This window comes from Leptonychotes weddellii, chromosome 1, assembly GCF_054177405.1.
Source record: "Leptonychotes weddellii isolate Sample4059 chromosome 1, ASM5417740v2, whole genome shotgun sequence".
In the NCBI taxonomy this organism is placed as follows: domain Eukaryota; kingdom Metazoa; phylum Chordata; class Mammalia; order Carnivora; family Phocidae; genus Leptonychotes; species Leptonychotes weddellii.
This window is the reverse complement of record NC_138369.1, coordinates 27,105,774-27,119,747: the sequence shown is the minus strand read 5'-3', so window position 1 is coordinate 27,119,747 and position 13,974 is coordinate 27,105,774. Positions and strand designations below refer to the sequence as shown.

General features: G+C 44.7%; 1 protein-coding gene and 1 long non-coding RNA gene across 2 annotated transcripts in view; one reads left to right on the top strand and one right to left on the bottom strand.

Annotated features, from left to right (window-relative positions):
* The window catches only part of LOC145716792 (uncharacterized), a 412,414-nt gene extending 406,362 nt beyond the window's left edge, over positions 1-6,052 (bottom strand). Inside the window, exon 1 of the long non-coding RNA XR_014139688.1 lies at positions 5,894-6,052. This is a non-coding gene — a long non-coding RNA (uncharacterized LOC145716792). The remainder of the gene's footprint in view (positions 1-5,893) is intronic.
* Positions 1-13,974, top strand: part of PRICKLE2 (prickle planar cell polarity protein 2) — a 316,927-nt gene that overhangs the window by 47,061 nt on the left and 255,892 nt on the right. The window lies entirely within an intron of this gene.

Here is a 13,974-nt window from a genome sequence, read left to right as displayed (position 1 = left end):
TTGCATCAACATGGTTGGAGCTAGAGAGTATGATGCTAAATAAGTCAGAGGAAGACAAATACACACGATTTCACTCCTATTTGGAATTTAATAAACAAACGAGCAAAGGGGGGAAAAAAAAAAAAAAAAGAAAGGCAAACCAAGAAACAGACTCTTAACTATAGAGAACTGATAGTTGCCCGGGGAGAGGTGGGTGGGGGGATGGGTGAAACAGGTGATGGGGATTAAGGAGGGCACTTGTGATGAGCACCAGGTGATGTATGGAAGTGCTGAATCACTGTACTGTATACCTGAAACTGATGTTATACTGTTAACTAAGTGGAATTTAAGTAAAAACATTTAAAAATTTAAAAGTTATGTTTATACCATGCTGTAATCTATTAAGTGTACAATAACATTATATCTAAAATAACAATATACATACCTTAATTAAGAATACTTGATTGCTAAATAAAATGCTAAAACTTAGCATTATCTGCACTTCCAGCGAGTCATACCCTTTTTGCTGGTAGAGGGTCTTGCCTCCATGTTGATGTGCTGCCTGCTCAGGACAGCGGTGGCTGAAGGTTGGGGCAGCATGGCAATTTCTTAAAATAAGACAGCAATGAAGTTTGCCACATGAATGGACTCTTCCTTTCACGAACGACTTCCCTGCAGCCTGCGATATTGTTTGACTGCATTTTGCCCACAGAACTTCTTTCAAAACCGGAGTCGGTCCTCTCAAACCCTGCCACTGCTTTATCAACCAGGTTGATGTAATATTCTAAATCCATTGTTGTCATGTCAACAGTCGTCACAGCATCTTCACCAGGAGTAGATGACATCTTAGGAAACCACTTTCTTTAAAAAAAAAAAAAAAAAGGAAGAAACCACTTTCTTTGCTCCCCCATAAGTAACAACTCCTCATCCATTAAAGTCTGATCACGAGATTCTGCAATGCAGTCCTGTCTTCAGGCTCCACTTCAAATTCTATTTCTCTTACTGTTTCTACCTCATCTGTAGTCAGACTGCACACATAACATTTACTGACTAAGTTTCTGATCCTACATGGGCTCTGTTCATGGGGTCCCAAAACAATTACAATAGGAACATCAAAGATCACTGATGACAGATCACTAGGACAGATATAATGGAAAAGTTGGAACCGTTGTGAGCATTACCAGAATGTGACACAGAGAGGCAATGTGAGCAAATGGTGTTGGAAAAATGGGCACCGAAGGGCCTGCTAGATCAGGGTTGCCACGAACCTTCAGTTTATAAAAGATGCGGTATCTACAGAGTACAGTAAAATTGGGTGTGCCTCAAGACCTTGATCTCATTTCTCCGGGATCTTATAAAGCAGTATTTACCCCTGTAAGTTCCTAGGTGGTGGGTTCATCCTTTTTCCACCCTTGGAGTAAGATGGTGAAATGTCATGTACACAGGAAGGATATTAAAAATATTTGATAAATGCCATGGCACAGATGCCTGGAATTCATGACCAATACTGGCCCTCGCACTGGAAATGGGCCTTTGGAGGTTCCCTTCAGGGCTCGGAATTAACCCTTGGGTGCTGGTGGGGCTGCTTCGGGGAGGGTTTTGGAGAAGTGGCTGTTTGCCAAGTGTTTCCATACTTTAACAGTAGATACGGTTGTTCATGCTTGCCACCCAAAGCCAACCTTGTGTGTCAGTCTTTTCGACCCTCCTTTTGCAGGAAGATGGCCCGGTCACTACATTCTCAGCCGCGTGCCCAGTGTCCCCTCCTCTGAGGCAGGTTCTCATCCACACCCCCCACCCTCTTAAACCGCCCCCCCCCCCATCAGCTAGGTGTCCTCATTAAAGCTCCCATAGTGGCCCACAGGTCGGACCTAAGGGCATTTGGAAAAAGTCCATCTGTTTACTGCAAGACAAACATTATAAACACATTTAATGAAGATGTAATAAGTTTCTAAGCCAAAATGAAGGGGTCTCTCCCCCATTCGTATCAGTTCTGCTCTTTCTTTTTTTATACAAGCTCACGTGGTATCTTTTTAAAGGTGGTTCCACCCTCCTTTGGACCAGATTGCTACACCCAGCTGGCTCTCTGGGAATCTATTCCCAGCCCTGGTGCTTTAGTGTTTTTGCTTCTGTGGTTTCGAGACAAACCTCTAACATTTGTCCAATGTAGCATTTCGTGGTCACGTACATGTGAGCACGGAGCTTTTTGAAGTTGATTGATGTTCTTGTCTTACAAATTGCTACCTTTTGAGATTTTCTTTTGGTTTTCTTTGGCAAAATAACTTTTTCAGTCTTGAGATTCTGGCCGCATCGGATGTCTGCTGGCTTTTGTGTGTTTAATATTATAATTGCTTTGATATCTGTTCTTACCTCTAACTTGGTTAAAATATTTTTTTCACAGTGCTCTGTGTTGGCTCAAGGGAGACTATAAATCTATAAAAGTGTTTGATTTCTGTTCACTGGTTTAAGAGTAAAATAAATGGCCTTTGAGTACAGCATGGCGGAAGCGGGTGTTTTTGAATCTGTTTGATAATCATCAGCAGCCCAAATAAGAACATGAAAAGGGGTATTTATCCCAATCATAACCCCTAAATTCATATTAGCATTTGAAAGAAAAATGTGCCTGAGATGATAGAATTACAAAATGGACTGTTTAGCAAACATTTGTTGAGTCTGAGTCGTAAGTCATTAAATCATCCTTGTTTGTGGCTGTAGGTGAAAGAAACCTAATTTGTCGACTGCCTTCCAGAAAAGAAGTTGGTGCCTCTAAGACTTGGTAATTTTAATCAGATCAGATCTTTATTGGCTTGTATCGTTGAAACTTCCCCGGGAATCATTATTAAACATAATTATTTAGTCACAAATCAAAGCCTCAGCAAAAGGGAAATGTCACAGAGTAAAATGGAGAATGCGCCTTTAGCTGTGGAATACAGGTCAATTTGCCCTCCTTTTGAAACCAGGAGAGGGCTTTCTGGGTTCTTTCCTCCTGGTCTCTTGTGGTTCTGAGCCATTTCTCACTTTCTCTTCCCAATGTCCCTACTGAAGGCTTTTGAGGATCAGAGGGGAAGTAGGGGGTCGGTGGGGGATTTGTGCATGGGAAGTGGTGTTGGATGGGAAAGAAGTTATGATTCAGGATGGAGGGGTGGGGGCAGAGTGAGAGCTAAGGGAAGGTGGGAAGACAGAGAAATGGGGGCCAATCCTATGCCTGGCTGAATTTCTGGGGACAGCTCCTAGCTCCATGTACAACCAGCCTGGCAGATACTTCTGGTTATGATAAACCCAGGGTGGAAATTCATAATAGTGGTGGTCGTCCTAGCAATAGCAGCTAACTTTTGCTATGTTCTGACTATCTGCCCTTCAGTATGCCAAGTGTTTGATGGGATTATCCCCTTTAATCTTCATAGCGACCTTAGGAAGATGAAATTTATTATCCTCATTTTCCTATTGAAGAAACCAGGGCTTTGAAAAACTCAGGGTGAAAAGAAGTATTCGTTAAACTGGAAAAGGGGCTTTGTTATCTATACTTTCCACACAAAGTATCTGTGGGAGCCTGTTTGAGACCATCTTCATGGTGAAATTCCAATCCAGATGTGACCAAGAAAGCACAAATGGGAAGATGGAAAACACTTTGAGGTAGGCTCCCACTATTTGGGAAATATGGCGTTACACCAAGTCAAAGAGGTTGGAATTTATCAATTTGTTTTATTTTTATTGGAAGACAGAACTTTTAATATGTTAACATATGTTTAATATGTTAACATGTTCACAAATTCTCTAGAAGAAGATTTGGTATTTTTACTAAACTTTCTTGGCCATCAAACCACTCTTTCTTTCTTTCTTTCTTTCTTTCTTTCCTTCCTTCCTTCCTTATTTCTTTCTTTCAGGGTGTATCTATTAACTTCTCGAAACATATATGTGAAGCACCTTTTGAGAAATGCAGATGAAAGTGTAGAATGTCTAACTAGAAGGAAAACGATCCAGGTGCCTCCTTAGTTTCACTCCTGATTCTCCGTAATTCAGGGTAAAATTTCTCTGCTCTCTGCCAAAGCTTTGCCTCTACAGCTTGGAATGTGTGTATCTTTGATACTGTGTTATAGAACTGTGTTACTGTGAGGAGCTAAAGTGAAAATTAAAACATATTTCATTGTGGGCACTAAGGTGAGATGACTGTATTTTGTAAAGAAAAATGTTGTAAGGATACGTTCTCATTCTTCCGTAGGGGCCCCCTTAGAAGAGGGAATTTGAATTTTCTTTCAGTAGCTAGGAATTTAATAATCTAAAGTACTGAAAGCAATTGTTTTTCTTCATCCTTGGGGCATTGGAAGGAACATTTTGAAAAAATGAGAAGGTTGGGTCCTGACACATGGGACCTTGTGTAGACTCCTATGCAAGCCTCACGTGGAAGCTGGTAACCCTGCTCGGATGAAGAACCCCAAATTCTGAGCTGGAGTTCTCTTAAACTGTGGTCTTGTTCTTGCGATGTAGAGCTCCTGGTGACTGTTGGACCCTCATGAGAAACCACACGAGTGCAGTAACTAGACAGGAACAGTTTGTACAGTCAAAAAAGAAAAGATCACACCTCCCAGAATCCCCCGGGGCCAGAAGAGAGCCTGGACCAAATTAGACATCACACGGAGGGAGGCAGCCATATTGCAGAAACACATCCTTGGGTGTTCTATGGGTTTCTCTTGTCCTTTCTTGGAGCCAGTAAAGAGAAGACATTTCCCTAACACCAAACGGGAACAATACAGTTGAGCCTTCTGAAGTGAACTGTAAAAGGCACAGAGCTGTGGAAAGAAGAACACATTTTCTCCTCAATGATGTTCTGTATTTAGCAGCTTTCTGATTGCACTTGACCTCTGAAGCGTGACTGTAGCCAACTTAGGTTGCTGAAACTTAAGATGGTGTAGAGGGCCATGGAGGCAGGGCCTCCGCCGCCTCCCTGACGGTCAGAGATTCAGCTCTGGTTAGCAAGAATGTAAACTATCTTCCCATCCCAACAACGCCAGGCTGGTGGTGGGTTTCTGTTTTTGCTTCTTCCACCCTTCTTTCTTTTACAGTTCATTGACAATTCTGCTCATGCTTTAAAATAATCTGAGCTCGAAGGGAGGCTTGCATCGCGCTGATTTTGATTACTCCCACATACCGTATTTATTTGCCATTTAAAGCATCTTTGTCTGGAGGAGATTCAGTTTCTGCAGCAACTGATCTCTGCTGCGGTTAACTGAGGGAAGGTGAAGGGGAGAGGCAGGTCCCTTCAGTGGGGCCGGTTCTGTGAGGAGGCCTCCAGGGAAGAAGGGGAGAAGATAATACTGCGAATGACCAGGGGGGCCTGACTGCTCCCTCAAACCTTTGTCTGGTGCCTTGCACTCTTTCTTGGGCTTGCTGGATGGTTGCGCCTTCAGGACTGTCCTTATCGTAGGAAATACATAGCATTCGTGGTGAACCTTGTGGCTGGGCCCTGGATGCAGTTCACTCATCCTGGGACTCCGGTCTCCTTTCTCCCATCCCGTCCCAGAGTGACACGAGGTGCTGGGGGACCAGGAGCTTCCAAGTTTCCCATGAGTTCAAGGGCCTGGGGTTCGGGGTCATCCCCCACCTTCCTGGCATGAGAATAAAACATCAAAACTTTGGATAAATGAACTTTATGGAAAGACTGCACTTTAACAGTGCCCTGCCGAGCCAGACAGAAGCCGGGGGCAGAAGGGGGGAAATTCAGGAATAGTAATCTTGTTTTTATTTAAAAACTTTGATGATCTCGTTCAGTGTCACCTGTTTTTGCATTAAATTTGATTTTTTAAGATACTGCATCAAAACATCATTTTCTTGATTGCTGAGTTTCGTGGTGCCCCCTTAAATGTTGCATCCAAGGTGAGCGCCTCACTTGGTCCCACCCAGCCCCGGTAACAAGTTCCACATGAGTGCCTTTTTTTTTTTTTTTTTTAAAGATTTTATTTATTTATTTGACAGAGAGAGAGATAGCGAGAGCAGGAACATAAGCAGGGGGAGTGGGAGAGCGAGAAGCAGGCTTCCTGCCGAGCAGGGAGCCCGATGTGGGACTCGATCCCAGGACCCTGGGATCATGACCTGAGCCGAAGGTCATTAACGACTGAGCCACCCAGGCGCCCGAGTGCCTTTTTTATTAGAAGTTATTATATAGTAATGTTGATAATGTCACTTACCCTGTATTGAGTACTCTGTGCCTCATGGCACATGGACCTCTTTGCACCACATGGGAAACATTCATAAGTATTGACTCATGAAATCGGCCTGAAGGTAGCTACTGTGATTATTCCCATCCTACAGATGAAGAAATTGAGGCATCCAAAAATTAGGTCATTTGCCTGAAGTCCAAACCCCACCGGGAAAGGCAGAAGCAGGATTTTAGCCCCGGCGTTTATGGCTCCAATCTCTTTCTTAGTCTCCTACCTCTGAGGGACTGAATATTTTTTCACCCTACTCTGTGCAAATTGATTCTGTTTTACGTGGCCAGCAACTTCACGTTTTCCGGGGAGGAAATGTATCATGTTGATTTCTGCCCAGGAGGGAATGCATTGAATTGAAAGTGAAGCCTCCAGTAGGAGATCACAGAAAGCACGTGGGGGTCCTTGATTCTGTGAATCCATGGAAAAGGGGTAGCTGGGTGTCAGTCTGGTCCCCTAGTCCTTGTCATGGAGATGGCTTTTATCATAATGGTTTTAATAGCTTTTTAAAAAATGTAATATTGGAAATATCTGTGTGCCTATTGGCTGGTTCTTTAGTGATACTGTAGCATAGTCTCATTGCCTTTATTTTCTTTTTTCCTCAAATACATTCATTTTGGAATTCTTGTTAGGAAATTTGGGTCTTGGCTGGAAATGTTGCCACCCCCGCTCCGTAGACCTATGCTGTGCGGTATGGTAACCACCCACCACATACGGTTATTGAATACTTGAAGTGTGGCTCATCCTTTTTTTATTTCTTTTTTATTTTTTATTTAAGATTTTATTTATTTATTTGAGAGAGAGAGTGTGTGAGCAGGGTGAGGGGCAGAAGGAGAGGGAGAGAGAGAATCTCAAACAGACTCCCTGCTGAGCACGGAGCCTGAAGCCGACGTGGTGCTCGATCTCACAAGCCGAAATCAAGAGTCTGTCGCTTAACCCACTGAGTCACCCAGGCACCCCAAGTGTGACTCATCCTGCCTAAGATGTGCTCTGAGTGAGAAATCACACTGGAGTTGGAAGTCTTCTATGCTACAGACAGTGGAAACTATCTCATTCCTAATTTTTTATCGATCGTATATGGCGATGGTATTGTGCGTCTACTTGTCTAACTGTAACTTCCTGGTAAACTTGGTTGAGGGTGTTATTTTTTAAAGATGACAAGTGGACCATTTCAAGTCACATACAGGACTTGCATTTATTTCTGTTTGGACGGCACTGCTGTAAAATGTGCCTTTTACTGTTCCGTTTATGAGGCAAGAGGTTGGTGTGTTTTGTTTATAACTGTTGGGAGGAGCAAGTAAAATTTGCCCAAAAAGAAAGAAAGAAAGAAAAAATTTGAAGCCTAAGACGTTGAGTCAGCAGATAGTTGCTCCATTAAGGAAACTTCCTCTTTGTTCCTGCCCCCTCTGTGGACCAGTGAATCCTGTAGGCTCTGGCACTGATTTCTGGGCCTTTCAGAGCAGCGGCCTTTCAATGACGATCTGCGACTCTGAAGAGTGTTGAGGTGCTCCTGTAGGTATTGGAGACTGATGGAGCGGAGATGCCTGTGTTTGCCAAGTTCAGAGCTCTCTTCCTCAAAGTCATGTTGCAGAATGGTTCTCCGAGCACTAAGGCCCTCAATCATTTTGTTTGCAGGAGAACCTGGTGACCCTGAGGAAGATGCGGATTCCTGCAGGCTGCTTCCTGCAGTGTCTGGTTTAGCTTCCCTGGACCAAGCACGTCAGCTGTATTCTTTCTAGCAAAGCCCTCCACCCTACCTCTTCCTTCTGACATGGGTATTTGGTCTCCCTCTTCCGTCTGTCTTGGGGGGATCTTTCCTCTTTGCAGAAAGCATTCAAATCTGTAATCCCGTCAGTTTCCCCTTCTTCCTTTGCATATGCTGTAGATTCTCATTTACTTCCGAATACCTCTTAAGCCACCCTTAGCTCTCCAAACCTTTCCTTCTAGTGCTTGGGGCAGGTGGTGGAGGGGAGGGCTGTCTTTTTTCCCTTCCCTTAATTGTCTTACGGATCAGTGAAGTTTAACTTGAAAGATATCTGAATTCCCCTTTGAAGTAAATGAGATAATTTTTCTGCAAATGTTAGCTTCAGTGCCTGGTAGAAGACGCTCCATAAATATTTATTGAATGAATGAATTTCTGTCCTGTTTTATCTTCCTTGGAAGCTGCATTAACTCCCTGTCTCCAAGGCTCTGAATCTACTGTAGTGCGCTGGGGCAGTAATTAGGTAACTGCTCTACCTGGAGGAGTTGAGAGGGGGCTTTAATACCATCTTATAGAATGAGCCTTAATGCAGTAAATAAAATGCACCCTCAGGAGTAACTGAGCACAACTTCCCCTCCATGTTTTCGCCACTCCTCTGGGATCACATGTGCCCGCTCGCCATCCTGCATCACTTCCTTATAGTGGAGTTGTATTTGTCTGGGCTCTAGGTTGCAAGTGCCAGAGACCAATTTTAAAGGGGTTTATGCACAAGGCTGAGAATTTATTGGTTGAGGTTATCAAAATACCCAGACAAGGCTGCATGCAAAGGCTCCAGGACATCTTTAGGATACGGATCTCTCCATTACTTGGCTCTGCTGTCACATGGTCTCCACCCTTGTGAGTCAGACGGTAGGCCCTTGTTAAACCTCTTCTCAATGCCCCCTTCCCTCCCTTCCCCCCCCCCCCACCAGCCTCACCCAAGATTTTGGCTCTCTGTGTAGCCCCAGGGAAAATTCTCAGGATTGGCTCTGATTGGATTGTGTGAACTGTGGCCAAACAGATTAAATGCTTGGATTTGCCAGATCTGGGTCACATACCTCCCCTGGATCAGGATTCTCGGCGAGCCCATCCAAACTGCTTGAGTGGAGACAGGGGAAGGGCATGGCACCCCAGAGCTAATTCAAGGTCAGTTTATCACTGAAAAGAAGGAAAGGTGCTGAGCAGGCAAAATATATCAAAGCACTGTTATAAAAAGCTACAGAGGAATCATTTTTCTGTTTCTATAGGAGAATGACTCTTGCCACAGGAATCCCAGCCCTCCCCCACTTCCAAAATCATTTTGGGAGGAGTTCCTCAATCATCAGCAACCAGGGAGCCCCTGATCTTTGAACATACTCCAGTATGTTGCACACAGCAGGTTTTTAATCATTGCTCCAATCAACATAATTGTGTATCTACTATGTGCCTGGCACTAGTCAGTCAGTGAGCTTCTGCTGTTGCTGTAACCATTCAAATTGGCTTTTTCACCACAGCCTGCTGACAGTATAAGCCGCGAGAGGATGCAGACATGGCTCCAGATCTGACTCTGCCATTGACTAGCCCTGTGGATTTGGGCTGCCTCATTTTCTGTGTTTATAAAATGAGGCTACTATTGTATCTTCTCCATATAGTGAGTATGATGATTAAATGAGATGATGCATATAAAGTGCTGTGCACAGCAGTTGGTTTATAGTGAGGGTTGACACATAGTCATCAGTGATTAATATTTATATGTCAAAGAACATGTGTTTGGTGACCACTTACATTCATTCATTTGGTGTCTGTTAAATTTTTGTTGTATGCTGGGTCTTTTACTAGACTCAGGATAAGGATGAATAAGATACAACTCTTGTTCTTAAGGAATTCATGGTCTCTTGCTAGAGGCAGTCATGTAGGGTGGATAATCAAAGGTAATGCTGATAATTCCACAGTCCATGTGGTTCAGTCCCCAGAGCTGTATACAACCAGAAGCAATTTATTCAGATTTCTAGAATATCACATAGGGAAGCCTATGCCCTCCCTGTGCATATCATTCCCTCTCTCCCTCTTTCATGGACGGCCCTCAGCCTGCCGAGACATGGAAGTCCCTTCATTTCATGGACTTTGCTGAGCTCCCCTGGCCCTTCCCAGCCATGCCCTACAACAAGGACTCCCTGACGGCACCTTTCCCTTCCCCACCTTGGATTCGCCATCCAGTCATTTTCTCTGCCAAAGAGGCTCTCTCTGTCCCTGTGTAGCTTGAGCAACATCTACTATTCCCTCAAGTCTTAGCTCAAGAGCCACCTTCTATTTGAGGCCTCCCTGGTCTCTTGGCCCCTAGCAAGCGGTGTATCCCACTGTGAGGACACAGCCCTCTGATGATGTGATGATTGGCTTTTCTGACTATTGTGTGTGGACTACAGGCAGGTCCTCCCGAGAGAAAATCATTTCCTATGTCTCTTCAGGCATGCTGGCACCATGTGGGATGGAGAGAGAGAGGGAAAGTGGTCGTTCCTAGAGACGAGCTGGAGGGGCCTCTAAGGTTGATTGTTCTCTGTAGGGCATTTCAGACAGGGCCTCCACCTAGTAAATGATATTTTTTGGTGTCGGTTATAAAATGACAGTAAAGGGTCACCTGGGTGGCTCAGTCAGTTAAGTGGCTGCCTTCGGCTCAGGTCATGATCCCAGGGTCCTGGGATCGAGTCCCGCATTGGGCTCCTTGCTCGGCAGGGAGCCTGCTTCTCCCTCTGCCTGCAGCTCCCCCTGCTTGTACTCTCGCTCACTCTCTCTCACCCACTCTCTCTTTCTCTAACAAATAAATAAAATCTTTAAAAAAAATAAAAAATAAAATGACAGTAAAGACAGAAGATAGTATCACGTGGCCACTGCAAAGCTTCGCCTTTTTTCTTTTTTTTTTTTTTTTTTAAGATTTTATGGATTTGTTAGAGAGGGGGAGAGAGAGACACACACACAAGCAGGGGGAGCGGCAGGCAGAGGGAGAGGGAGAAGCAGGCTCCCCACTGAGCAAGGATCCCGATGCAGGACTCGATCCCAGAACCCTGGGATCATGACCTGAGCCAAAGGCAGACGCTTAACAGACTGAGCCACCCAGGCGTCCCTGCAAAGTGTGGTCTTTGCCATCAGCTAGAACTGGGATGGACACTAAGCTCTTACTGGCAGTGGGCAAGTTCCTTCACCTCTTACACCTCCTTATCATTAAAATGGAGGTGATAACAGGACTGATCTCATAGGGTTGCTGTGAGCATTTTATGAGATGGTTCAGGGAAAGCCCTTGGCCCTACACCTGGCAGCCAGTAAAGTCCTCAATCACAGGGGATGCTGTTATTATGAACGTGAAAATATATTTCGGAGAGCTCCAATGACTTTTCAAGGGGAACCACCACCCACCGTATTCTTCAAGGAGGTGGCTCAGTGGTTTCTTATGACAAGGAGGAAGAAGGAAACAAACAGCCGGTTGGTTGCAGAGAGGGAACGTGATTTTGTTTTGGTTGTTGTTTGCTTGTGTTTTTCACACCTGTTTTCTCGGGGGATTTGGGACGCAGCGTCTCGCCAAAACTTGACGGCAAGTAAAATACGTAGTTGAAACTCCTCAGCAGTCACAGCAAATGTGAAATCAAATCTCTCATTTGCTTTGGAGCGTCCGGACGGCAAGGACAGCTGCAGTGTTGCTATTTTTTATTTCAAATAAAAGAGTCAGCTCCTTGTTACCATAGAAACCACCAACCTAATTATAAGGAGTTTTGTTCACTGGATAAAAGTCATCATTTCTCTTTCCTCCCCACGCTCATACAGGTCCCCAAAATATTGGCATGGATTTGATCCTAGATGAAGGGATTTGCTCTCTTTAGCAAGATGATCACAGTGCAGTGGCCGCCCCACCCAGGAAAGAAAGCACTTGGTGCTGGCCAGGGACTGAGAGAAGTGGTGTCTGGAGCTCATGTTCCACTTTGAAAACAAGTCATGAGCGTTTTGCAAGAACAAATTAGTGTTTTTAAAGCCACGTTTAAAGAAAAATGATCCTGAGCTATCCTACCACTAGGTAGACATCCCCTTTCTTGTCTGGAAGTAAAAAGGTAGACTCTAGCTCTGAGATCCTTCTGTTCTAGGATTTTACACTGGAATTCTGAGATCAATCGTATTATATAACATTGCGGTATTTGGAGAAGAAATGCTAGGCCATGGGTTTCCAAGAGCTGAGAGGCTGTTTAACGTACATTGGGGGTTTGCTAGAATGGTGAGTAGTTGTATGTCACCATTAAGGCTCACCCAGAGACTGTGGAGCCTTCTCGTGCATGCTTCTCTCTTCTTGAACTTGATCTTCCATCTGTTTCCTGACCTTCCTGCTGATAAGTACCTAAGTAGGGATTCTTTTTCCTTGACCCTGAAGAGGTGGTCCCTCAATAGTCCTCTGGTAGGAAGCTAAGTAGCACTGAGGATTAAGAGGCTTAGAGGTATTTCAGGCATAAGGTTACTTAGGGGTTAGAGATTTGCAAGTACAATTAATATATTTATATTTTGAAGATTCCATTTATAGACTCTGCCAGCTATAGGTCAGTGCTGGCGCTGAGCATACTGCTGCATTTTGTAGATACTGTAATACTCAGTGACATGAATGTTCCGCATACACATCAGGAATTTTGCAAGATGCATAAGGCCGTTTGGGGTGGGGGGAGGGGAGGCATGCTCCACAGAGGGACCGGACTAGGATGGGGCCAGGCGCAAGCCTGACAGTGAAGACAGGAGTCCCTGAAGAGACCATAACCACGAAAAGAAGCTTACCTAAATATGTGTGGGGGACAGGTTGGGAGAGAGAGGTGGTGGGCATGCCCTAGGGCCCTGTCACTTAGGCAGTGTTCCGGGACAGGTCAGCCCGTCCTTGGTGCTTGGCCAGAACCAGTCCCTTGATTGGGCTGCAGGTGTCTTTGACCTAGACTTGTTCCTCGGGTGGCTTCCTCTACCCTTTGTGCCACGTACCCCCTTGCCCTTGAGCGTGCTGCGGTGGTGATGGAAATGTTGGTGGCACTTGGAATGACCATGGTGGTGGGGATGATGGAAATTGTGATAATCACCGTGGTTGTAATGACATCGGTGATGTTGATGTGCAAGATGGTGCTTCATGTTTTGAGCACCTTTTCAGTTGTTGGCCCCTGTTCTAAGCACTTCTATCTGATGTCTGTTCCCTCATTTAGGCCAGAAACCTGCTTGTTCCTTTCTCTCATACATGCCATCAAACTTGCAGGAAGTTTTCATCAGCTCTACCTTTGGAAGTCGTGTGTGTTTGTCCTCTCTCACCATTTCCTTTGCTACCACTGTGGGTCACTGTGGGTCACACTGCCTCCCTCTTTCGCCTGTCTTAACTGCCGGACCTTCTCCCTGGACTCCCTGATTCCATTTTCCCCTCTTGTGATCCATTCACACAGCAGGCAGAGTGACCTTGTAAAATCGTGCATACCCCCACTACAGAACCTTTTTCATGGTTTCCCTTCACACTGACTATGAAATCCAAGCCCTTGTAACCGGTTAGGTCCCAAATACCCATCTTACTGGCCTCATCTCCTACCCTTTGCCAGTTGCTTATTCTTCATTCATACCACCCTTCTTCCTGATCCTTGAGTATACCCGGTCCTGCAGCCTTAGCTCCTCCCTGCAGGGTTTGGCATGGCCTGTTCCTTTATTTCACTTACGGCTCTCCTCAAACTCAGCTTCTTTATTAAATAGCAGTCCACCTCTCCCTATCCCTCATCTTCCTCTATCCCATTAACCTAATTTATTTTCTTCATGACGTGTGATACTCTGTCATCATTTTATAAACTTTTATAATTTATTCTATCTCTGGAGGAGTTTTCCTCTCTAGAACATCAACTTCATAAAGACAAGGACCTCCTTTGAATTACTCACCTCTTTACACTCATGGTCTAGAACAGTGCCTGGCTCATAGCAGAGGCACCATAAATGCTGGTTTGAAGGAATAAACAAATGATAAGCTTGTGCAATTAAAAATAAAATCCTAAGACTTATGGACTTTTGGAGAGAAAAGCTAAGGACTTCACTTTC